The sequence below is a fragment of the Manis pentadactyla genome, chromosome 6 (assembly GCF_030020395.1).
Source record: "Manis pentadactyla isolate mManPen7 chromosome 6, mManPen7.hap1, whole genome shotgun sequence".
Taxonomy (NCBI): Eukaryota; Metazoa; Chordata; class Mammalia; order Pholidota; family Manidae; genus Manis; species Manis pentadactyla.
The window spans coordinates 34,869,204-34,894,305 of record NC_080024.1 but is presented as its reverse complement, the minus strand read 5'-3'; the positions used below and the strand labels follow the sequence as shown (position 1 = coordinate 34,894,305).

General features: G+C 42.2%; 1 long non-coding RNA gene across 1 annotated transcript; it reads left to right on the top strand.

The window, feature by feature from the left end:
* Nucleotides 1-7: 7 nt before the first annotated feature.
* LOC130684071 (uncharacterized) lies at nt 8-5,733 on the top strand. Its single transcript, XR_008998208.1, has 2 exons — nt 8-597; nt 1,286-5,733. It is a non-coding gene; the product is annotated as an uncharacterized LOC130684071 (long non-coding RNA).
* Nucleotides 5,734-25,102: the final 19,369 nt, after the last annotated feature.

Genomic DNA, 25,102 nt, shown 5'->3' with positions numbered 1-25,102 from the left:
TCCACAGGCGGCTGGTGTCTTAGCCTCCCAGAGTGCTCCAACTGTGCCCAGTGTCCAGCCCCACTAATCACCAGAACCCAATGCATGTGGACTTGTGTTCCTGAAGCAGATTTCCAGGGTCAGGTGTGTAGAGTTCCTGAGCACCTATCCCCTCCCCACTCGGTGCCTCTTCCTCCTGCCTGGGGGCTGGTTTGGGGGAAAGGCTTGGGTCTGCTCAGTCACAGCTCTGACACTTTACCCTCTTCTGTGTGGTTTCCTCTCCTTCTCCAGGTGTAGGGGATCTGTCCTGCAGTCTTCAGGTCCTCTTCAGGTTTCACTGTATTTGCTGTAGTTGCTTCCTGTGTGTATGAGAGAGGAGGTTTCTTTCTTGTCTTCTTTCTCTGCCATCTTGAGTCTTGGGAATCCAGAAATGCCCAATTTTCTGACATAACAAATTCTTTCTGCTTTTTTCTTTTTGGCAAGTCTAAATATTAGAATACTTTCTTTTTTGAAGCCTTGGGTTGTACTCTTGGCTTTAATTGAAACCCCTGAGTAAAAAGTATTTGGCCTTGGTTCATGTGTCTGTGAAGGTAAAGGTGAGACCAGGTACATTCTAAGGTTCCTTTTACCTCTAAGAACCACTGCTCTTCGCCTAGAGTGAACTTAGAGTTTCTCTCTATATAACCACCTCCTGTTATAAGTCTGTGTCCCCTCTGTTTGGCCTAGTTTTGGACATTGGATGTTGATGACATCATGGTTCACTGACCATCTGATCTCTTCTGCACATCTGCTAATGTAAAATTGTGGTCTATGCCATGCCCATTTCCTGCTTTAGTATAAAGAAGGTGTTCCTACAGGATGGTTTCCCTTGAGTTGGGAATGGGTTGGCTCTAGGAAGATGATGGTTCAGTGTGAAGAGAGACACATTTAGCCACTCTGTAAGCAGAGACTTTACAACCTGATGTTAAAGTCCATGTTGGTCAGAACCTTTCAGATGCCAGTGACAGAATATCCAACTCAAATCAGCTAAAGCAAAGAAGAGAAGGTACTGCCTCTTTCACCTGAAAACACATGAGTGTGTAGTTCTGGCTTCAGGTGTGGCTTAATCAGGACTCAATCTGAAGTGTATCATGTTTCTTGACCAGAGGTCCTTGGGATTGGCAGCTGCACTGTGTTAACTGCAATAAGTGCCCCCCACCCTCCTTTGCCACAAACAGCCTTTGCAACTCTGGTCCAAAGGATGAGGAGAGAGGCAGCCTGAGGGACTGAAGCTGTTCTCAGGGTCGTTGCTTCCTCAGCCACAGAGGTGTCAGACTATGCCTTGTGGAAAGGGTGGCTCTGTGTGAAAGCCTTGATGCTTTATAAAGTAAGGATTTGAACATTTCTATATATGCAAAAAAATTTTTTTCTATTTCAAGAGGAATTTTTCTTTTTTAACTCCTAGAGGAGAGAGCTAGGAAGTCCTTCATTTATAGATGAGGAAGCTGAGGTCCAAGGAGGCAAAGTAATTCGCTCCAGTTCTCCTGCCAGGGATTATTTACAAGATTTTATTCCCACTTAAGTGAACTGGGATGTCAGGAGGTATAGCAAGCATTGTGAACATTTCCTTGGATATGTAGATGCTCATGAAATATGTCAAGGAATAAAGAAAAGTAACTCTCAGTGGTGCCTGATTTTATAATTATTTCTGTGAAAGTCAAATTAACTTATGGTGAATTTGCTATGAGAAATATTCATATGAACTTTGTTATGGTGTAGCCAGTAATTATATGGATTACAGTGTAGCTCGATGAAGGAAATGAATCTAATACGTATCTCAGGATGATCTTCCAAAGCCATTGTTCATACAAGTCAAAGCTAACAGCTATTGGTTATGGCCTTTGTCCAGTTGGATATATACAGCTTTTGGCGACTTGATAGTCCGTCCGTGCAAATGAAGGATGGTGTGGTACAAAGGAAAGAGTAAAGGATCTAGAGACAGAAAGCTTGGGTTTTCATTTTGCCCTGGGAGTCCCTTATTCTGAGACACTAAATCTAGCTGTTATTTGAGCCTAATCTGTAAAAGAGAGAAAATATTCATCTATTGGGGGGGATTAAGAAGGGGTTAATGTATATATCCATTTAAATGTAATTGTGCTGAGGTGCATACAGGCCTTTAAGTGACAGTCTTCTGGTAGCAATCTAAATGTAAATAGCAGAGTTTGAGTTCCTTTGCATCTAATTCCAGCTGACTTTTAGCCACAAATCCATACTAGTGATACCCACTGACACCGTCTGACTGAAGTGCTGGTTCTTCCACCACTGCCTCAGAGTGCAGCCAGCAGGAGCAAGGCCAGCTCTTAGCTCTGAGTCCAGCCAGACGAAACACTGCTGGTGAGCTCTCCTTGATCAGGAATATTTTGGGGTGGGGGGGTTGATGTGTCAGCCTAGGCCTGTGATCTAGTTCGTATTTTTGTTTTGTTGGAATTTAGTGCTTGTGCAAAGTTAAATTCTAGAATCAGGAAGCATCCGTGAACTTTCTTTGTGGAGGCCTCTGGAAAATACTTTAGGAGGCGGTAGATACTTAGGACTGTGAGTCATGGGTCTATGCAGACCAAGAGTGTAGTTGTCTTGACTCACTTCTCCTAAATGGAACATGTACACACTTGTCCCTTGTCTGTATGTATATGTGTATCTGTGTGTATGAGTGAATTCAGGGTCCATGAGCAAGAAGAGGTAATTTGGTCATAGCTATTGGCAGTGGCTACAGCCATTGACTGGACTGGCCCTTGTCCAGACATTTATGAAGGAAATGGACAGATTGAGTAAAGTTTCAGTATATTTTGCCTAGTGTTGCTCAAATACAAGAGCTATAGTTAATTTTTTCTTTCTTTTTCAAAGGTTTGGCTTCTACCAAACAAAATGAAGGGCACAAAACATTTGAGAGGATATTATGCAGATGTTAGTTATTTAATAATGATAATTTAATATTTAATAATAATGATAATGAAATCAATATACTGGTGTTTATTATTATTAAAGCTGTTAGTCACCATAGCTCCTACTGGCCTCTGCTTCAGGGATTTGCCATGGGTGGACAGGTTTGATATCATGGGGATTTCCCTGAGCAATACATTATATTCTGCCAATGCTAAGGTAATTTGAACATATTAGCAACTGGTACATTGTGGTTATTGACCAATCAGAACAGACACTGAAACAGTGTAACACAATGGCAAATCCTGCTAAACAGCAGTCCCTATCAATGATCAAGACTCCACTGAGGTAAACCAAATTAGAAATTTACCTCGTTTTATAGATAACTTTTGCACCATATCCATTCACAAAATCTTCCAGCTCAAATACTTTCTGAATGATCTATTCAAGTTGTTCTCAACATTGAATTCTTGCGCCTTTGGGTGTTTGTAGATTTATTCTGAGGGTGTATGAGTCTTCCACCTTCATTTTTGAATCATTCCTTTTTTAAATTTTATTTTATTAAGGCATCATTGATATACACTCTTATGAAGGTTTCACAAGAAAAACAATGTGGTTATTACATTCACCCTTATTATCGAGTCCCTCCCCCATACCCCATTGCAGTCACTGTCCATCAGTGTAGCAAGATGCCACAGAGTCCCTCTTCTCTGAGCTACATTGTCTTCCCCGTGACCCCACACCCCATGTGCACCAACCATAATACCCCACAATCCCCTTCTTCCTCCCTCCCCACTAGCCCTCCCACACCCCTCCCCTTTGGTAACTGATAGACCCTTCTTGAAGTCTCTGAGTCTGCTGCTATTTTGTTCCTCCAGTTTTGCTTCATTGTTTTACTCCACAAATGAGGGAAATCATTTGGTATTTGTCTTTCTCTGCCTGACTTATTTCACTGAGCATAATGTCCTCCAGCTCCATCCATTTTGTTGCAAATGGTAGAATTTGTTTCTTTCTTATGGCTGAATAGTATCCCATTGTGTGTATGTACCCATCTTTATCCATTCATCTACAGATGGACACTTAGGTTACTTCCATATCTTGGTTATTGTAAATAGTGCTGCAATAAATATAGGGGTGCATATGTATTTTTGAATCTGAGAAGTTGTTTTCTTTGGGTAAATTCCTATAATGGAGTTCCGGGGTCAAATGGTATTTCTAGTTTTAGTTTTTTAAGGAGCCTCCATATTGCTTTCCACAATGGTTGAACTAGTTTACATTCCCACCAGCAGTGTAGGAGGGTCCCCTTTCTCCTCATCCTTGCCAGCATTTGTTATTCCTAGTCTTTTCTATGTTGGCCATCCTAACTGGCATGAGGTGATATCTCATTGTGGTTTTTATTTGCATTTCCTTGATAATTAGCAATGTGGAGCATTTTTCATGTGCCTGTTTGCTGTCTGAATTTCTGAATGTCATTCCTTTTTGGTGATAATCTCTATAAAGATTAATAGGAGCACAGCTTGGCTCAGCTGTATGACCACTTCATATTTGAGCACTGCCACACAATTTCTGTGCCCACATCCTGGTGCCTAAAGAACATGATGAACTTTAGCATGGGTTAGGATCCACAGCTAGAGGTCCTCAGATTTATTATCAGGTGCCAGTGGTTAATCTATTTAAAATCTGTTCCAGTCCATCCATGACAGACTCCTACTCCACCTCCCTCACCTCTGCTTAACTCTTCCAGCAGAGGATACACACACTACATACAAAGTCATAGATTTGGGAACTGAGAAGGACCCAGGAGATCCTGTGGTCCAGCCTTCGCAGTGTTAAATGATTTACCAGTCTACCGTTGTTAGTGGGGGATTTGCAATCCTGTGTTTATAATCTTGCCACCTGGTTTCACTTTTGGACAGTTTTAATTGTTCTTTTCTCTGTTGGATTTAAATCTGCTTCCTTAGAGTGTACTTAAAGCCATTGGTTCTCATTCTAACCTCTGGAGCCATACCAAAGAAGTGTAACTGTCCTCTGGTGAGGATATACTGAATGTGACAAGTTATTTAACATTTTTTCTTGTAGGGTCTGGGTCATGTCAAAGTCTGCAATTTGCTCCTAAGAATGTGGTAAAAATATGGTGACATACTGGTATCTTTGAATAGGCACTGAATTTCTGAAAGTGGAACCCTTTTTAAAAAGTACCAGGGGATATTACTTGTTTAAAGAAAGACTCATTTGGTGAAGGGGGGACCCTAGTAAACATAATGTTCTTCATGTAATTGTAAATTAATGACAACAAAATAAATAAATAAATAATAAAATAAATAAAAATTAAAAAAGGAAGACTCATTTGGCAGTACAACCATTTCCTAACATAACTTTTGCACCTAGGAATTTTTTAAAGAGGGCATTTTCTATTAAAAGTTTTAAAATTTTATTAACTTATACTTTTTAAATCTGTTTTTGAATAGGTAATGTCTTTATAGTGTTCAAAGACAAGAAAATATAAAAAGGTTTTCCAGAAAAGTCTCACCCCCTGTTTCTGCCCACCTTATGCCCAGTGCTCCCACCTCTTTACCCCATAGATAATTTCAAGGTTTCTTAATGCAAATGAAATACAACAAATCCAGATATATATGTATTTTAAAATAGGTATTTCTTGAGACAAAGTACATGCACTGTGAAACTCACATCTCTCATTGGTGTCATTTTAAATGTTTCTGTAACATGCTTGGAAATACTGGTACAATTCTAGAATGGGAATGACTTTCAGCTTTGTGGACTAGGCATTTGTAAACAGCAATAATTGACTTACCAATAAAGGGATTTTTTTCCTTTTTACCTTTGGGTGATATCTTTGATTTTACTTAATAACTTTCTTCTGCTTACATAGTCATTATGCTTATTGTGGAATACTTGGGAGAAACAAAAGCACACAAAGAAGAATTAATTTATTTATAATTCTATTTTGGCATACACTTTCCCATTATTTCACTCTGTATTTGCCCTTGATCTTCCCCACCCCTTTTAAATGAGCTTAACTGCCATGTCCTCCCAGTCATGCATCCAGGAAACTTTGTCATTACCCATGTCTTCACCTAAGCCTCCACTTGAAACATGCCCTTCTCTGACAACCACTTCCTCCCATTCCGTGTCACTCACTACCTTAGGACTCTACCTCCAAAAGAGTCTTCAGCGCACCGGGGCCTCTAGTTAGTCCACTGACCCTACTGCCGTCTTTCCAACGTCAACACCAGCCCTCGCTCCCTCCCTCCCTCTTTACCCAGCCAGAGTCCATGTGGCATCATTAAACTCGCTTGTGCCCACCTTGCCTTTCCTTCAGTCCTACTCATGGGGCACAATCTAAACTCTGGTTAATCCCATGTATGTCTGCTCACTCCACATTTGTACTGTCTGGTTGAGGCTCGTGTAAAAACATACAGCGCTGCAGACTGGTCTCATTTTAAAACCAATGATCACAAACAGCAAATGGACTCTCTCTGGTTTCCGGCAGTCCTGTGACATTTCCATAGTTGTGTCACTTTTTTGCTTTCTCAGACTCTTCTTTAGACTTTTCAGACCTCTATCGTCTTTCACTCTCCTCACTTTCATTTGGGTCTCACTTATTTCACTAAGGGAAGTGATTAGAAGAGACCCCACCCTTCCCCCCAAGTCGTCCGACCCCGCCCGCACCTCAGCCCTTATTCGCTGCTGCTCTCTTGTCAGAAGTGGGCAACCGCCTGAGCCCCTCCCAAGAGCCAATCCCATCCTCCTTACACAAGGACGTCTCTCTTGCAGCCCTCTCTCTCCTCTCCTGCTTATTAACTCCCGTCATTCCCCTTGGCACATAGAACATGCTGTAATTTTCCTTCCTTCAAGAAGGTGAGCAAGAAATAGAGCAGAACGCGCCCCCCCGCCATGCCTATGGTCTGCCAAGTGCTCAGAAGCTGAATCCTCACCCTGAACCCAAATCCTATGTCTAAACATAACCATAACTTCATTCTAAACCTAAACCTGCACCGAACCATAACACTAACATTAACCCTAAGACAAGGATTCCTGTGCAGGTGATTCGTGCAGGATTTGCTCTGGAGAAACCTGCAGGGTGTGGGAAGCAGGGCAGGGAAGGGGAGAAGGCACCGAGGCCACACATGTCATCTCAGCCTGGCCTGGCGGGAGTACTCTAGAGTGAAAACTGTGCCTCAGAGTTCCCCTCAACCGGAGGCAAGGTAACTGGGCATCTGTCCTTCCTCACCAGTCTTTTCTTGGCTAAGAGCTGCCGCAGGAAGAACCTAATGTTCCAGGCACTTCCTGTGGTCTGCAAACAGTCCCTAACACAGTCCCCTCGCACCAAGCCATGAGCCTTTAGAAGAAAAACCCCTCCCTACAAGCTGGCAAGCTGCAGGAGTGTGTGTGCAGAGGGGAATGGAAAAGGGTCAGAAGAGGTCTGCCCGGGAAGCTGACGGCCCTCCCTACATCCCTCCTGACCCCACATCATAGTTCATCTTCCTATCCTCAGGCCTGTCCAACATTTGCAGGGCCTGGGGCAACAGTAAAATCTGAGGCCCATAAACCATATGTACCAAGCTAAATACCCAATAAACTGTTACGCTCTCCGGATGCTCCTTAGGAATAACTTGGAAGACCAGGTTAGAATTTAGTTTTGTGGTGTGCAGAGTGTCTGCCTCCGATCCACATCCTGCCCCTCCCTCTCCACTTCCTCTCTCCTTCCACATCACCCAAAGCCCTATGCATGCAAAAGAACATGAAAAATGTCAGACGGAGTTGGATCAGTGTGCCCTGAAGCCCAGAATTTTGTAGAAGAATTTTCTATGATCTCAAACTAGAGGCAAGAGTCATTTCTTGAAAATCCCCACCTACTTTTTAATTAACCCATTATAGATCTATCATTTGTGAATTCCTCAAAGCAGAAATGCCCTTTCTCCTATTTTAAAACATTAAAAACAATACTGAAAAACTAAAGAATGAGCCACAAATGAGGAAATGGTATGTGCCACATATATAACTGGCAAGGGTTATATAAATAAATATATAAATATATATGCTACAATTCCATAAAATAATGAAGCAATTTAATTAGATGGCAATAAATTTGAACCAATAATTAAAAGAAAAAGAATATGAGTGAGCAATAATCATATGAAAACATAATCTTCTTAGTTAATCAGAGAGCTGCAAAAATAAAGCCACAGTGAAATACCGTTTTAACACCCATCATATTGACAATATTTAAAAACCTGTCAGTACCGCGTATGGGTGAGGGTATGGAGCAAAGGAAAATCTATTACGCTGCTTGGAGAAATGTAAATTGACACAATCACTCTAGCAAACAATTTGGCAATACCTATAAATGCTAAATATGTGCACACAATATGATCCAGCAATCCATTTCTGGGCCTGTGCCCCAAGAGAAACTCTTTCGCATGTGCCAGAAAACATGGAGGAGAATTTTCAGAATGCCATGGTTTGTAAGAGATAAATAAATAAACAATTAAAATAAATAAATGAGAGCAAACTATACAACCTAAATATCCATCAATAGGTTAGATGGATTGTGGTATAGTCACATAAAGGGATACCATCAAACAGTGAAATAAAATGAGCTAGAGTTATTCGGTTGAATCATATGAAATTGCCATTCTTCAAGATCAGAATTGTTGGCAATTTCATATGGTTCAATCATATACATATTTTGGATCACAATGATATGGAACTAGACAGTGGTGAATGTGAACATTGTGACTACCAAATGCCACTGAACTATCTACTTTAAGTGGTAAATAAGATAAAGTCTATTAAGTACAATGTTAAGCAGATAAAAGAATATGTGATATGATGCAATTCTGCAATGTTATAAAAAAGTCCTCTATGTTGCTTATGCATTCAGATGTATGTTGTACAAATAGAAGGATGTGCATGGGGGTGATAAGCAAGGAGTTTCGAACAGAGGTTAGGTGGGATGGGGCTGGGGTTTGGGGAGAGAGGAGGAGAAGCAATGGGAGGGATCACATTGGGGCTTCAACTGCACTGTCGTGTTTTATTGTTTTATTTCTTCAGCTGGGTGCTGGGTCCATGGGTGCTTTCTTGTAAAATCTTCCTGCGTGTCCATGCTGGTTAATGAAATTTACCCACCCAGATGGGGTGATTTCTCAGTGTGTTGCACTTGGCCAAGTAGGTTTTGCCCTCTTGGTTGGGCAAAGTAAATTTCTGTCTGCATTTCTGGTGGTTGTTTCTGTGCTGGTGGCATCGTTGGCGCCGCCAAGGCAAGGATAAGGAGCACTGACTCACTTTTTATTGCCCTGTGCCATTTGTTTCAAACCACCCTTAACCCAGTCTGGAATAGGAAGCAAGCCTGAAGATGGGCAGCTCCCCTGTGGGGTCCTCTGGGTCCCTGGAACCTGTTCTGGTGAATCAGTGTCAGCCAAGGGGTTCACAAGTGCAGACTCAGCCTTCTTCATCCTCGACCCACTCCCACCCCACTGCTGCGGATGTGTGTCCATTCCCAGAATGCACAATCAGAAGCTCAGGGCTACATCTGATCGTCCTACATTCCTGCTTATTTCACCACCTGAAAGAATCTTCAACAACACCCCACACCCCCACCGCAATGCCTTCCTGAGTCCCCAGCTCTGGCCACGCTAGCAGGAGACAGTGGGTTTGGGGCAGGGGCTTCTTGCTGCTGCCAAATTAACAACTCTAGCCCTTGGTCTAGCCACTTGCTGATGCTGAAGAAGACGGCTGTGTAACAGGTGTGACTGTTCCCATCTCACAGATTAGAACACCAAGGCTCAGAGAAGCTAGGTGGTCACACTGCTAGGCCTTGGGACAACGGCAAAGACCAGACCGATCTCCAAGTCCAGGGGCCTCTCCTTCCTGCCCACACCACACTGCGCTTGTGAGAACACTTCCTGGGGGACAGAGCACAGGCCTATGCATTGCAATAGGCATCCCACCCCCAGTCCTGGAGATGGGAGCCTGGCGTCTCTGCTTGAATTATCACTCTGAAATGTCAAGGACAAGCCAGGGAGAAATGGGCTTGGCTCAGGTTAAATATTACAGTGAATATTAAAATAGGCAGTTTTATTACTGACAAGAAAGATGATTCATTCTGCCTGTAATTGGAAGCACAGGTGTCTGTACGGGTTAGGCTGGCCCACCCCGCCTCAGGCCCCTGGGAATGACTCCTTACGTCTGGGATCCCTGCATATGACAAATCCACTCAGCCACGCTTCCTTCTTCTGCTCTTTGTGTTCAGTAGGAGGTTATAGTTTCTGGGAAGGACAATGAAACTAATTCAATGGCAGGAAGAAAAGAGGTGTGGGGGCACTGAACAGACGCTCCTCTCTCAACAGCCCCTTCTTAGGTCCGCCTTTGCTTCGATGTCACTCCCCTCCTCCCCGTGAACAGGCAGGGCGATGTTCAATTGTCCTTTGCAGAGGCTTGCTCCTCTCTCTACCCGCCAGCTGTGTGCCTTGGGATTTGCAGCACCCTAAAGAAAGACATAAAACCTGGCCCCCTCCCAGCGCCCCAGCGCCGCCTTTCTGTTTTGGAGCCATGGAGTTTAGAATTCCAAACTATCATTCTTCTACTTTCTAATTGTTCACATTTTTGTTTCATGTGCATATATGTCTACCTCCATTTCATTGTAAACATCTTTTTCAAATTCCTATTTTCTTTATTTGGAGATATAATGCAAGTAGGTGGTAAAAAAGTTCAATAGCACGATAGGATACATGAGGAAAAGTAAATTTCACACTGACCTCTATTCCCTAAACTCTCAGTTCCTTCCACAGAGGTAATTATTGTTTCCAATGTTTTGAATATTCTATCAGAGATAGTTTATTCTTATATAAGTGTATATGTATCTGTGTCTTTCTCTCATTTCCCCCTCCCAAATGCTATAGATCGTCCTGCATCTCAGTTTATTAATTTAACATATTTCAGAGCCTGTTCTACATCAGAACATATAGGTCTCCCTGATCCTTTTTATGACAGCTAGTGTTCCATTGTGTGTATGTAGCATCAGCCCCTACTGATGGGCTTTTAGGGATTGCAAACCTCATAAGGGCAGAAACAAGATCTTATCCATCCTTTGTTTCCTACAGTCCAACCTAAGACAATTCTTTGCACAAAGTGATGAACCAGAACTGTTTCGTAATTAAATTGCAAACACAAACCACATTCATGAAAGTTGGGGAATAGCTCTTACTTATTCTCAGTTCTGAGTTCTGACATCTGCTGCTTTGCTACACTAAAAATGTGCTAGTTCTCATTCAGCTTTCCCATCAGCCATACCATTAACCCTGTACTAAGCTGTGCCATGTATCATGTAGTCAGAAAACTTATGGATGCAAGAAATGCCCCTGCTCTCTAGGAAATTATAATCTGGTTGAGGAGAGAAGAAAAGTACTTTTTGGCAAAAGGATCTTAAAATAATCAAGAAAAGATGGACATATTTAAAAAATAATGTTAAGTCAATTGAATCTCCACCTATAAGAAAATAAAGTTAAATGCGTCCTTCAGACCATGTACACAACACAAAAAATTACAAAGATATAAATGCTAAAATAAAACTATAAATGTATTATAAGAAATAGAGGGGATAAAAGACAAGAGAAAGTTAGTCTTTCCCAAAGCAAGACAGAAAAGTCAGAAGTGAGAAAGGAAAAGGTGCATAAATTTGACTACATTAAAATGTAATACCTCTGTGTCATCTAAGACACAAAATATCTATTGAAAGATAAGACAATGAAGTTTGGGAATATGAAAAAGTTCTGGAGAGATATAAGCTGTATAATGATGCAATGGGCATGAATTATAAGAATTAGGACTGTATATGGAGACCTGGAAAGATGCCCATTATATCTTGATAAACAAAAATAAAGCAAACTGTAAACCATATATATACATATTCATATGCATATCCAGCTGAGGTCCGGTCAGAGATGGAAACCATATCTGTAATTTGCAAGAGAAAACTTAATAAAAAGAATCATTAGCCAGTAAAAGAAGGTTAATTGCTGAAGGTGAAATACTTTTAGGGCTGCGGGAGAGCACCCAAGGATGTGGGCGGAAGAAATTTGGAACACTCCTCCCCACCCGACCTAAGCTGGGAATCAGAACTGGTTGAAGAAGAGGTGGCTGTGCCCGCTGATGGCAGAGGTGTCATGGGTCAGAGCGTGTCTGCTGTCTGCAAGCGGGGACTGGTGAGCTGGAGGCTTCCTAGTGACATGCTGACAAAACTCTCTGGAGGGTGAGCACCCCTGCGTCCTCTGCAAGCCACTGGCAGCTGTGCCTTCGGAGCAGGAGGCGAAGTGCCCTAGATGGAGAGCAAGCCCTTCCCCCACTCTGCCTTGCACTGTCCCTCCAGCATTTTTAGGAACAAAGTCTAAAACTTTGCCAGCTGGCAAAGGAGATATTTTTGTAGGAGGTAAGCTACAGTACCACCGAAGAGGATGAAAGTAAGTAGATGTGGGGCTGAGGGGCAATACAGTGGCTGATACTGGCACAGTACACTGACCCTGCTTTTGTAAACAAAATGATAATGTTATATAGATATATTTGTTCACACTTACGTATTTACACTGCATGCCAGAAGCTGTTCTAAGTATTTTGCATGTATGAAGGCATTTGATTTTCACAATAACTCTCAAGTGCAGAAATCATTAATATCTCTGCTCAAAGAATGAGGAAACAAATGCCAAGCTGTTAAGTAACTTGCCCAAGGTCATGCAGCTAGTAAGTGGCAGAGAAAAATCATATGACTTTTTAAGCACAGAAAAAAGACCAGAAGAATCAAAACGTTAACAGTGTGACCTCTCAAGGCAGCATGGAAGGGGCCATGGGAGAAGCTTTTATTTTATTATCAGTGCTTCCAATAAATACAGTGGTGAAATTACTGCTTTGTATTTGGCTTTTGTATACCTGTGTATACATGTATACCCATGTTTTTTGGGGGGCATGGGGGTATTTTTAAAAGAAACTAATATGATTAATAAATGACAATGCCATGTGCCAGCAGTGAGAACAAGTGTCGCAGGAGAATGGGACTGCTCTCAGCTGTCTGCGGGAGGAGGGCATTCCTGGGGGTGTCTCAGGGGTGGCGAGAGCAGGAAGAAGCCGGTGGAGTGGACCCTGCTCAGGGTTAGTCTCTGAAGGATGGGAGAGGGCAGGAAGGCTGGGGTGAAATTCATGGAGAAAACTGACCCAGAACTCTCTGCTCACTGTGATTTGCTTGTTACTTCTACACATATACACAGAGATGACCTATGGGTAAAGGGATTGCTGCTGTGTTATACATTTCTTATTATTCTTTTTGGTATTTCCAAAATTGTCTGCAGTGAATATGTCATTCTTTTATAGTCAGAAAAAAAAAAAACCCTTCAGTGATCAAAATGTTGAATGAGGCCCTTCAGATTTACTTGTCTGTTGTGGAGGGAGGGGCAGGAACCTGGACAGGGTTCTGGGTCTGAAGTGTCTGAAGTGATGGTAAAACATGGGGAGGAGAGGTGAGGACACGCAGAAAAAAAAATCCTGAATGCTCACTTAGATCTGTTTCAGGGCACATTCTTCCCTCTGAATTAAAATACAAAACCATACAAAACAAACAAACAAGAACAGTGTGACATGATTTATCAATGAAAGAATAAATTTAGCTGGAAAAGTGTCAGTTGTTTCTACCCTCCATTTAAATCTTGATAGTCTTTGACTTTCTTCATCAGATTCTTAACCATTTGGAATCTTTTCAATATATTTAGGTTTCTTTTCTCCAGTAGGATCCTTAACAATGGATCCATTTCTCTATGAAAACATGTAGCAAGGTCTAGGAGGAAGCAAAATCATAAGTCTAGAAATGAGTCATGTTGGTTTTTTTAAGGTAAACTTTATATTGAAATATTACACAAATACTGAATTATGCACAAGAGTTATAAATGTACAGCTTTGATCATTTCAATCTGTAGACAGTTTTTTTTCCCCACTTCTTTTTTTCTTCTCCAAACAAAAAGTCTTACTTTTTTTTTTTTTGCCAAGCACATTCTTCCCCTGTTTTGTTTTGGGAGCAAATCAATGCACAGAGACTGTGATCGTCTTTGTCAATAGTTTATTTACCACAGGTTCAGTGAAGGAATTTCACAAGCCAGTAGTGCACAGGATAAGGTCTCTTAATAAGCCAATGAAAAAGTAACATAAGCCAGTCAAGGATAGATTAATCACACTGTTGTTCCCAGCAAAGGGAGATGAGATGAATAAAGTCTAGTTTAGTTGAGGTGTACCTTTATATGAATTGGTACCTGGGATAGATGGCTTAGTTAACCAAGAGAGCTGAGGTCTGACTGCCAATGCAAAAGTAAATGTCCCAGCACGCTGCTGGGAATGAGGGTGTCCATGTTGTCAGGTCAGATCTTGTGGGCAGGGCTGCTGCAAGTAAGAGTTGCCTTTATTGAAGCAGGAGGTAATTGCCCCCAAATCTTTGGAGAGTTTGAGTTATTTAGATCAGCAAAGAGTGGCTTTGTCCAAGCAGAACACTCTTGGATAGTCCTCACAGATTCTCTGTATTTATAGTCTAAATGTCCTCTGCTATGGTTGCTTTGTCATATGTTTTTACTGATAAGCCCCCAGCAACACCCCTCAGCAGCTGAGCTACAGAGTGCTTACAATGACATCCAATGAGATGACAGCATCCAATGCAGCTTACTTCACTCTCTTTTTTTCTTTGTCATAAACAAGTAGATGTGAAATCTTATCTAATCAGTACACAACATCCCCCAAGAAAACATGCTGGTTTGTAAAGTCTTTTGTTACTTGCATGTCAGTGGAGGCTCTGTCTTTTGGCTTCCTCCTGGCTCAGAAAGCTAGACGTTAGAACTGAGAATAGTGTTTTTTGGTTCTATGCCAGTCTTACTTGTGGGCCAGCTTTGTGTGATGATTAAGCAAACAGCCTTTAATGTCAGGTATGATGTGAAGTAAAAGGCTGGCCTGAGAACAGTGGAAGGAGGCATTTTGCATTCTCGCCAAACAACTTTGATGTGAACTTTGTGTATTGCCTGTTGGCAAGTGGAGAGCTGCTGTGCAGTCCTGACTGAATGTGCAAGAAGAATTTGGACAAAAGAGACATCTTAGGCTGAAGTAGTCAAGGAGGGCTTCCTGGAGGAAGTGGGCAGTGTTGTGTGGATTCACACTTTGGAGTATCAGATGAAGAGAGTATTCCAAACCGGGACAATAGATAACAGGGAGAGAAAAGAGAAGAAAGTGGGTGGAACAGCATGATGTTATCAGGGACTCAAGACTGAACTAGATTTTAAATGCTTTAGAAATGAGCCCTGAGAAGACTCAGAGTTCTTTTGGGACAAGTGAAGAACTTTCTTATTTGAAGTATATGCCTCAAATATGTGGGATGTCACTTAAAGTTCCTAAAGGTTTTTCTGAGATAATTCCAGCGAATAGTCCCCACCCCTTTGGCATGTGGATTATTTCTAGCTGAGGACACTTGGGGCCCCAGTAGACTCAGGAACAGCTTTTTGCCTCCCCCTTAACTTGTCTAAAAGAATTGAGATAGGGGCCCTGTCACCAGAGATAACTTTTTGTATCAGGAAGACTTCCCTGCATGGCAGGCAAACACCTGTTTACCAAACCTTTGCTCTTCTCATCGTCCTGTGAATTGCCTTCCTCCCCTTTGAAGCCCCATACCCATACCCCTTTCTCTTTAGCTCAGGATGATATATAAGCCTCAATGTCTGACTGCCAAGGAGCTCATATTTTTATGAATGTCTAGAATCCTGGAAGAAAAGTAAGTTGAGGCACTGAATGAATACAAGAACATAGCATCATGCACTCATTTAATGTTTGAACTGCAAGTATTCTTAGGAATTGTGGACTTGAACTCCCTCATTTGGGAATGTAGAAATTGGACTGAGGGCTAAACTGACCAGCCCAGAACCATGTTTGGGTATCTTACTGTGGGTAAAATTGCAGTATTTCCAGAATCTCTCACCTGGATTTAGTGCATCTTCATATCAATAGGTGTTTCCAAGGAATGGAGAGAAGTAGTCCATTTCCATATTGAAAGGTAATTTACATGGGTGAGCAAGGGCTTATCTGGACCGGAGAAGCTGGGTGGAGAGCTCTCTTCTTCTGCAGCTGGGTGGAGAGAGAAAGAAATAAACAGGTTTCTTAACTTTATTTCTTCCTTTGACTGATTTCGTTTTCAGAAGTATTTTGCCCTGGAATTTCCCCCTGGAGTTACACTTACTTCCCAGCCTGTGCTCTCTCCACTCTGCCACATGGCCTGGCATGCAGCCATGGCTAAGAAAAAAGGCATATCTTATTTCCAGCTCGGATTCCCTACCCTCTCACATTGATTTGCTGAGTCTGTTTTGCCTGTGGAAATTCCAGAAGTTGTGTTCACTGGAACACTAGCAAAACATTCTTCACTTGACTTCCATTATATTTTTGGAGGTGTTTCTTGGTAAGAATACAACCCAGAAAGCAGAACCTGATTTGCCCTCTGGTAAGATTTACTTAGAATTGTAAGAAGGAACAAATTTGTTTCTAGAATTGTCTAGGCTGGTGGCCAGTGGGACGTTCAGGTGATGCTTTTCTTTTAACTGAATATCTGTAAGTTTCAAGTTGCTCTTACAATCAACTGAGAGCCCATTTGGGTCCTTGTAGCTTTCAGGCTGGAGGCCCTTCCCTGGTCCTGCCCTTTACCCTCGGCCCTACTTTTCCCCAGGGGTGGCTCTGTGTTTCAGAATTCTGATGAGCACAACCTATTAATGAATAACAACCTCGGTTTTGGAGGCCAAAAACAACCTACTTTCTTAGTTATGGTAATTAATTCTCTCTTTTGTTTCCCAGTATTTAAATAATTAACAATATAAAGAAAAATATTTGGAACAATATAGAAAATGTAGCATAGTTGCTTCTGTCCCTGTGGAGTTAGGGTATGTCACCCTACCAAGGTGTGGATTTGTTTGCCAGCCTGGAAGCTCCTAGAGCCCCATGCCGTTGGGATTTCATGGAAGCTTCCTCTTGGTATGATCAATTATTAACCCCACTTCCAGCCCCTGTGGAGGATGGGGCATGAGGCTAAAAATTCCAAGCTTCTAATCATGGTTTGGTCTTTCTAGTGAACAGTCCCAAACAGGAGCTCACCCAGGGTTGTTTTATTTGAGGAACAGTGCTCTTATTTAGGAATTTGCAAGGGTTTTAGGAGCTCTGTGCCAGGAGCCAGGAGCAGGAACCAATATATATAGATTTTTCTATTACCTCACAGGTGCAGACAAGGCTGACTGTGGTGGGCATGACAACAGTCATAGGTGGCAACATCCTCAGTTTAGGTTTTCAGCCTGAGTGAACCTTTCCGTTAATCCTCATTTCAAAACAAGATACAAATTTCCCCTCAGAAAATCTTTTGAAGGTTTTTCACTTGGGAGGTATTGATCCATGACCTTGAAGGGGCTGGGATGCAGAGGAGACCCCATTATGCAATTTCTAGTGCCAGCCCTGGACATATCTGCTTATCATTCTACTTACGCTGCTCTGCAGCACCCCCTTTCCACCGACCGGCTTGCCTTGGAATTGCTTCATATCACGTTTCTTTTGCTCTCTGGCCTGCCTTTTTACTCTGTTAATGGTGTTGATGCCAGGGTTCTTGCTTGCAGAGTCGAAGAATGAACTTTGCAAATGCTCAAGGTAGGAGAGCCAGGGAGAGGCTTTTGCTGAAGATACAGTGAGAGGACAGAGCTCCTGGCTCAGGCCAGGAGGGGACAAGAGAGCCCCTTGTCTAGGGGATTTATAGGCAGTTGAGGATTTTGGGGAACTGAAAAAAAAAGGGCTTAGGGTGTGGACTTATTAAAAGTGGTCTTCAGATGTTTGTCCTTGATGAGACATTAAGTCCCTTTTAGCATGCTAAAGTGAATCTTACACATGATTACAAATGATTAGCATAACAAACACATGGGCTACTTTCCTTTATCTCGGGAGTATCAACTGATCTCACTGAAGAATGACTAGAGCTTAATGTTTAACGTGGAGTTTGGTAGAGGATTTCCTTGCATGTAGTTACATTGCTCTGTAATGCAGCATAGGAGCTTCTGTACCTTGGAGTTTCTTTTGGGACAAGTGGAGAACTTGCTTATTTGAAGAATATGCCTCAAATATGTGGGATGTAAATATCCTGCCTTGATTTTTCTGGAGGCCCTCACCCTACTCTGACTATGCCCAAGGTCCCTGTCTCAGTATCATATTCTGAATAGAAAGAAGCTCTTGATTCTAAAATGGTCCAGATGGTCTTTTTTCCCCTTTATGGTTAGTTAGCACTTGTGTCCTATTACAGTCTTCATCTACTCCAGTGTCATGAAGATCTTCTTATAGAGTTTCTTGGAAAGCCTTAGGGCTTTCCTTTTCATATTTAGATGTATGGTCCTTCTGGATTTGAATTTTTTGTAGGTAGGAGATAAAGGTTTTATTTTTTACATGGCAATCCAATTGATCTCTATCACAAAGACCATCCTTTCTTCACCGTGGTGTCATCTTTATCCATTAATCAGGGGATCATATATGTGTGAGACTTTTTTTTAAGGAAGAGACTTTAATTTTTTAAGAGTTTTAGGTTTACAGAAAAACTAGGCAGAAAGCACAGTTCCCATATACCTCTCCCCATCCTCCCTCTCTCCACACTTCCCTCTGTTATTAACAACTGGCTTTAGTGTGGTACATTTGTTACAATTGATGTGACCCATTATTGACACATGATCATTATTCAGTAAAGCCTATAGTTTATATTAGGTTCCCTCTTTGCATTGTACAGCTCGATGGGTTTTCCAAAGGCAAAATGTACCCATCACTATGGTATCATATAGAACTGTTTCAATCCCCTAAAAATCCCTTGTGCACCATATTCTCACCCTCCTTCCTCTAACCTCTGGCAACCACTGATCTTTCTATATCAAAAACCAAAAAAGAGCTGATGTTTATTTTGTTGACTGTGCTGAGCCCGTGGACGTGCCAATAGGAGGTGCCTTTCTTTATTTTCCTCCCATCACTACTTTCGCTGATGACATAACAAATATTCAGTAACAGCCCTGACTAGACTTTGGGCCACCTTCAGTTCTTCTTTGGTTATAGGAAGGACATTTTTTAAAGTAATCGTGACTCATTTTCAACTACTATAAAATTACTTCAGATACTTTAAAACTTGTCTCTTAGCTTAAGTCAAAGGAGCCCAGTTACTCTCAGCTCAGGGATGACTCCTAGCTAGGTGACCTTCAGTTGAGGAGGGGACTGTTTTCTTTGTCACTTTACATTTCACCCAACTCAATGGCTCTGGTTGCCCCAGAGCAGTACAGGGTGGGTGGTAAAGAGGCCAAGACCTTGCCGCTCAGCTGTAGATCTGTCTTGGCAGTAGATGCCTGCTATCATGGCAAGCATCCAACTACTGACACATTGCACACAGATGTATGGGGAATTCCAACTCTCCAAATTTCCACATTCGCAGGGGAATTTCTTAGATTTAGTACAGAATCCTGCCCATCACAATCAAGCTCCTAGGTCTGGGGTGAAATCCATAGTGTCAAGACCCCGGCAAGCAGCTCTTCTGGGTCCCATCAAGAGGTTTTGAGCCAGGCAACCTTCTCAGATATCCACTTTGTCACGTAAGAAAATCCTGAATTGTATTTCATTCCTGGCTTCTCTCTGTTGTACAGTGATGACCTCAATAACTTTCTTACCTCCTTCATGTTCCAAATGGATGCAGGCACCTCCACATTCACATTGTGCCCACAGTCCAGGGACTGCAAGCCAGGCTTTCCCGAGAACTTTCTCAAATCCTTCCTCTTCAGTAGACTCACTTCCATGGTCCTCTGAGCTTTTGCAGCTCATCAAGTCTCCTGCTAGGGAGTGAGACACAAGTGTTATTGTTATTGTCTTCCAAGCATCCCACTATTTTTAGTATGTAATAAAGAATTGAACTTTTCCCAAAGAGAGGTCTGGACCTTGACTTTGGCCTCTGGGAGGTAATCTCTGTGATGACCTTGGAATGTCCTGCCTGATAAGAATGTCTGTATACCTGGGGGCCTTGGACTACGGCCCGTTCCTGTGGAGTTTGAGGCCTGGCATGTCAGGGCATCCTGGTTCACCAATTTGGCAGCTCTCTGAGCCCTCTCCTTTTGGGTTTTTATGAAGGTGCCATTACATAGGCACAATGATTAAATCATTGGCCATTGGTGACTGATTCAACCTCAATCCCCTCTCCCTTCCCTGGGGGTCAGGGAGTTGGGACTAAAAACATCCAACCCTCTACTCATGATTGGTTTGCCTGGCAACTAGCCTCCTATCCTTCAGGGATTCCAATGATCACCTTATAAACTCAGTTGTGGTTAAAAGGGGATTGTTATGAATAGTAAGACATCTATTTCATTTTTATGGCTCTGAAGTGACTTCAAAACAGGAAAAAAGACCAAATATTATAACAAAAGATGTTCCTATTGCTCTTATCAGAAATTCCAAGGGTTTTGGGAGCTGTGAGCCAGGAACAGTGACCAAAGACCAAAATACATACTTATTATAAACCTTATCACACTAACTTTGCAATAAATATATTTTTCTTCTTTCTCCTTACCCAGATACTAAGCAAGCACACACTAGACACCATCTCATCTAAACTTCAGTTCTCCTTCTTCCATGTTTCTTTCTCAAGGAATGCCATCTTATACTCATGTAGGCTACACAGGGTGGGGTGGAAAGTGTCAAAAAAACAGTGAGGCTGCCTGTTTTCAGGGTACTTGGGATGTGTTTTAATCAGGTATGGTAAGACACACAGACATGGAAATGATTGTCTTGAGGAAGAAGTTCATACTCAGAGATCCCAAGAGGAGGGCTATAGCATGCAGTGAGACAGGGACGGTGGGTGTAGTCAGAGTAGAGTGAGGCCTGGGGGCGGGGGGGGGGGGGTGAAGCAGGGCGGAATATTTACAGTCAGAGCAATGTAACAATGGGCAAAGAAGTCCCTATTGAAACTCTGTGCTAAGCATTATGCGAAGTCAAGGTCACACTAATTCTCTAGGGAGAGATAACAGACTAAGAATATAGACATCTTCAGTGAGATCAGTTAAAGGTCAAAAGGCCAGGAGCAACTTGGCCTGGAATGTTTGAGTGTTCTGCAAGGGTATCAGCATAACCCGTGACTCTGCTGTCAGCCCTAGCAATCAGAGTAGGACCCAGCCCATCTTGAGGACAGGACAGGTGTTACAAGTCCACACCTCTAAGCCTTTGTTTTGATGTTCTCAAAAAATCCTCAGCTGCCTATAAAAACCCCTAGACAACGCACCACTATGGGCTCTCTTGTCCCCTCCTGGCATGAGCCAGGAGCTCTTTCATCTCACTTTATTTCTAAATAAAAGCCTGTACCTTGCTCTCCTACCTTGAGTGTTTGTGAAGCTCATTCTTCGGCTTCATGAACAAGAACCCCGGCATCAGCAGGACCACATATGAAAGCTCCAGGCTGGTCAGGAGGCAGTGGGAGTGAGGGGGAAGTGTGGCCAAGAGCCTTTACTGTGGTTTCTGTAGGAAGGCGTGTGCAAGGCAGAGCAATCAGATTTAGGATGAGTTAGTGTTCATAACTTCAATGGGCTCTGTGGTGGAGGGGCTGTCCCTAGTTGGTGCCTGGTTCTAGAGTGATTAGGGCAGGGGAAGCATGAGATCTCTACAAAGAAAGTGGTTGGGGGTATGGGCTCTGGATTGGTTGCTTTGCATATGAAAGGCAGTTATTTACTCTCTAGGAATTCACTAGCCCTGGAAGAGCAGTCTGTCCAGGATCAGCAAGGCTTCAAGATGTCAAAAGCATCAAAAATACCACCAAAAGACATGATTAATACACTGTCTTTTATTATCCTACCAGGATGTCTCTAGCATCTCTTCTTTAGCATTTGGGGAAAAAAAATGTCTTTAACTGTGGAGATATGTGTGGAATTCTGAGCCACCAGGAAAATTTCATTCACCACCTTTGTGCAAAAGAAACAAGATAGAGACCACAAGCCTGGCAATGATACTTTGCCTCTCCTCTGTTCTGTCACTGGGATGATTCTTGACACTGTAGAGGAAGAAAACCTTTTCCCCTCTGCCCTCCTAGGTTTTCTGCTTGGGGGCCTGCAAATTAGACAGATAAAAGACAGATGAACAAGAAGGAAACAGTTTATTTATGTGTGCAGAGCCATCAAGTAGGAGAAACCTAGAACTTGGGCTTCATAGCATCTTAACAAAGAACCATAAATATGCAAAGATGTGACAAGACAAAGACAAAGGGTTTTAGATTTCTAAGAGTGGCAAATGATGGGAAGGTAAATAAATACAGGGGCAAACTAAAACTGTGCAGGTCCATCTTGGTGCTGACTTTCTGTCTTTCTCATAGCCATAAAACTCCCCTGGGAGAGGGATTGCTGGCATTCCTTATTTCTCAGAAGTAATCTTACTTTTAATCAGAAGGGATGCTCCAGAAGGTTTCTTTTTGCATCTGTTGACTCTCACCTGCCTCTAGCTCAAAATAATCCTTATGCTACAGTGACACATTTTGAGGTAACATATTCTGGTCCCTTACAACATGTTGTGTCAGGTGAGGGATGACTCATTCTCTCAGAAATTGAAAGTTTGTATCATAATATTATCGATCACACAAAAAAAGTTGATTTTACAACCTAGCTTCTATGTCTACTCATGACTTTTTTTTTTCATTTTGGGAAATCTTAATCACTGGGCACATAATCAATGTTTGTTCAATAATGAAAGAATATGAATTTTATTAACACCTCTAAGATGTTATTTGGAATGACTGTTTTCAGGACTTCTTGGCTTAATCTCCTTCTGGATACCTTTAGAGAAAAATCCTCCCATCTTTTTAAAAACAGCAGTCACTAGTGCTATATGTAGATTCAGAAGCTGTAAAGTCCCAGCTCAGTACTTGTACCTTTCCAAACTTTGGTTACCTAAATGTCTTCATAACACCTGCCTTTGCCTTCCTTAGATTCCAATGTGGTTAGCAGTGAGGATCAGATGAGATAAAGTAGGGAAAATGCTTGAAAATCACGTTGCGCTTAAGGAATATAGTGCATTATATCATTGAAAGTGGCTTTTGGATGGCAGTGATGGCTGCATCGCTATATGAATGTACTTAATGCCACTGTACTTACACTTAAAAATGGTTAAAATGGTAAATTTTATGTTACATATATTTTACTGTAATAAAAACAATTTTAATGATATTTGACACTTGTCCTTCAGGTTTGAGGTGCCCCATTTTTGGGTGTGGGCATAGAGTGAAGCAAGAACATAGAGGATCCTCACCTTGTCTAAGCTCAGACCTTCAATCAAATATTGAAAAAGCTAGGTTGTGATATGTATATTGGTATTGCAGGCCAACAGCTACCTCAGCTTCCTTTCTTCTAGATCAGTGGTATGGGTCCTTGTCTGCAGTAGTTGCTTTTGAGAACCTAGAGAGGCCGGGCACTAACATGCAGCAAGTTGCAGAATATATGAGCTGAGGTCAGTGACCACAGTGTTCCATCTGCCTGTGAGTGTCAATCATCTCAATTCCAAAACAAAAATCAAAAGACTTAAATTCCTTTTAAAAGCTTTTAGAAAACTAGTTGAATATAGAAGAAATAAATCAATAAAAATTAAATTAAGTTAAATTAAAAAAATAGAAAACTAGTTGAGTTCCTCCCTGCAAGGTAGCAAGAGGGGATGAAATAGATGGATTGGAAGACAACCTCTTTTCATTTCCCTTACCACTCCTTGAGGGAGTCCAGGGCCGCAGCCAAGGCCAGCAGCTGGAATCAAAGAAGGGGAGGAAGGGCCCGACTGAGCCATGGACTAGACCACCTGGCCCCTGCTCAGTTATATATGACTTAAATAAATGACAAACCAAAGAACATGCACTTTACAGGATCTGTTTCCATTTCAGTAATTGCCGTTGGCCGGCGTCCTCTGGTTCAAGTCCAGATCAGTGGGAAGGGTATGTTGCAGCGAGTTTAGTGGAAGTTTAGTGTTTCTACACTTTCTTAGGGAGATTTTCAGATGCAAATCAGTCTTTAGCAGATTAGTAGACCTGAGTCTCTGGAGCAGTCTTTCAGGTGGCAGCTGAGATTCAGGAGGGCAGAGAAACTACTTGGCTCTTAAGGCAAACCAGGCTGTCCTTGCCCTCCATGGGGGGACCAGCTCCTCCACATCCTGTTGCTCCTGCAACACCTTCAGGTCTACAGCTTCCCTGGGGCTGAAGACCACACACATTACTCATTTTGGTGTAAGTGATCACACAGACATATACCCCACGATGGAGGCCAGAGATTGGTGAGAGCTGGTCAATCAATAACATCCCTGCAGATCACAATAGGAATTTAACCAGCTTGAGGTTCACGGTTCACTTGTTAAGTAGTCATCTTCCCGCTTATAAAGAGCTAAGACTGGCAAGCCTAGGATCAATACTTTACAAATGACCAGACGATGCCAGAGGCCCCCGCTCATCCTCAGCACAGTCCCCTGATGCCTCCAGCCATCCATTCCATTTCTGCCAGGCTGGGTTTGGGTGAAGAAGGCATGAGCATAAACTTTCCAGTGACACATTCTGGGGCTCAGGCCCTGTCCCTGACATTTGTCGTCCAATTGACGCTGAACTTAGTTTCCTCATCTGTGCAAAATACCTGGTAACTCACAGCCATCTTACAGATGTTAATGACATGACAATGGCAGTGAGTATTTATTGAGAACTACTCTAAGTGCTCAATCTATTTTAGATCCTATAATTCAGTTCACATAGGAATTCCAAAGCTGGGACCTGAAGACTAGTATTTTTTAAAACCTCCCCAGTTAATTTTCAGATCAGTCAAATTGAGAACCTTTGTTGCATTTTAACGTTTAGACAGAGTAACCTCTCAGAGTCTTTAAGACAAGCAGATCTCATCTGTCACTACCTGAATGCACTTGGTCAAATCTTTCAACCTGTCCAAGCCTCAATTTCCTCATCTGTAAAATGGGCACAAAAATAGCCTCCACTCCTGAGAATTGTTCAGAAGGTAAAATGAGCCATTTTAGGTGGCTGTGTCTGGCACACACCAATGTCTGGTAAATGTTAGCTGGTGCTATTAGGACAGCTCCTTTTTCTTAGGCGACTAGAATCCAAGGCCTTGGGAATTTTGTGTAT